This window comes from Propithecus coquereli, unplaced genomic scaffold (genome assembly GCF_000956105.1).
Source record: "Propithecus coquereli isolate 6110/MARCELLA unplaced genomic scaffold, Pcoq_1.0 Scaffold870, whole genome shotgun sequence".
Taxonomy (NCBI): Eukaryota; Metazoa; Chordata; class Mammalia; order Primates; family Indriidae; genus Propithecus; species Propithecus coquereli.
In genome coordinates, this window is record NW_012154952.1 from 72,048 (window position 1) to 73,242 (window position 1,195).

A 1,195-nucleotide genomic window follows, 5' to 3' on the forward strand; every position below is an offset into this window, starting at 1 on the left:
TTTAAGTGTTTTTTTTTCACATTGTGACTATTGTGACTAATGCTGTAGTAAACATGGAAGAACACATATCTCTTTGAGATATTGAATTTAATTATTTTTTTTGTATATATGCCTAGAAATGCGATTGTTGAACCGTATGGTAATTCTATTTTTAATTTTAAGGGAAAAACCCCCATACCATTTTCCATAGTGGCTTCACCATTTCTCCACATCTTTGTTGACATATATCTTTTTTTAAATAATAATAACCATCATAACAGTGGTGAAATGGTACTGTGACACTGAATTCCATTATTGTGATAATTAGTGATGTTGAGGTATCTTTTCATATACCTGGGCCATGTGTATGTGTTCTTTAGAGAAATGTTTATTCAAGTCTTTGCCCATTGCTAAATAAAGTCATTTGTTTTGGTTTGGTTTTTTGTTTGTTGCTATTGAGTTGTAGGAGTTATTTATATATTTTGGATATTAACTACTTGTCAGATATGTGATTTGCAAATATTTTTTTCCATTCCACAGTTTGGCTTTTCACCCTGTTGATTCTTTTTGTTACTTTTCAGTTTGATGTAGTCCTACTTACCTATTTTTGCTTTTGTTTATTGTGCTTTTGGTAACATATCCAAGAAATCATTGCCAAGAGCAATATCATGAAGTTTTTGCCTTGTCTTTTACAAGTGTTAGAGTTTCAGGTGTTATGATTAAATTTTTAATAAATGTTCAATTGATTTCTGTGTATGGTATAAGATAAGGATGCAATTCATTCACACGTAAATATCCAGATTTTCTGACATCATCTTGCAGAGACTAACCTTTCCCCATTATGTATTATCGCAACCTTATTGAAAAAGAGTTAACGTTATATGCGTGGACTTGGTGACAAATTTGTGGAATTTAAACAACATACTCTTGATAACCAATGGAGTAAAGAAGAAACCAAAAGGGAAATTAGAAAATATCTCAAGACAAACAAAAAGAAAAACAAACATACCAAAACATAAGTGATGCAGAAAAATCAGTACAAAGAGGGAAATTTATAGTGATCAAGAAAGAAAAAAAAATTCAAATAATTTAACCTAATTTTACAACTAAGGGGGGGGGAACCAAGGGCAACACACCTAACCTAATCATCTGTACCACGGGAAGGGCGGCGGGAGGAGGGGGGAGGAGGGAGGAGGGGATGGGTATTTGTATACAC

The 1,195-nt window shown here is 32.7% G+C and overlaps 1 protein-coding gene across 1 annotated transcript in view; it reads right to left on the minus strand.

Moving 5' to 3' along the window:
* Positions 1–1,195, minus strand: part of CYLC2 (cylicin, basic protein of sperm head cytoskeleton 2) — a gene marked incomplete at its 5' end in the record, with an annotated part of 7,316 nt that overhangs the window by 2,507 nt on the left and 3,614 nt on the right. The window lies entirely within an intron of this gene.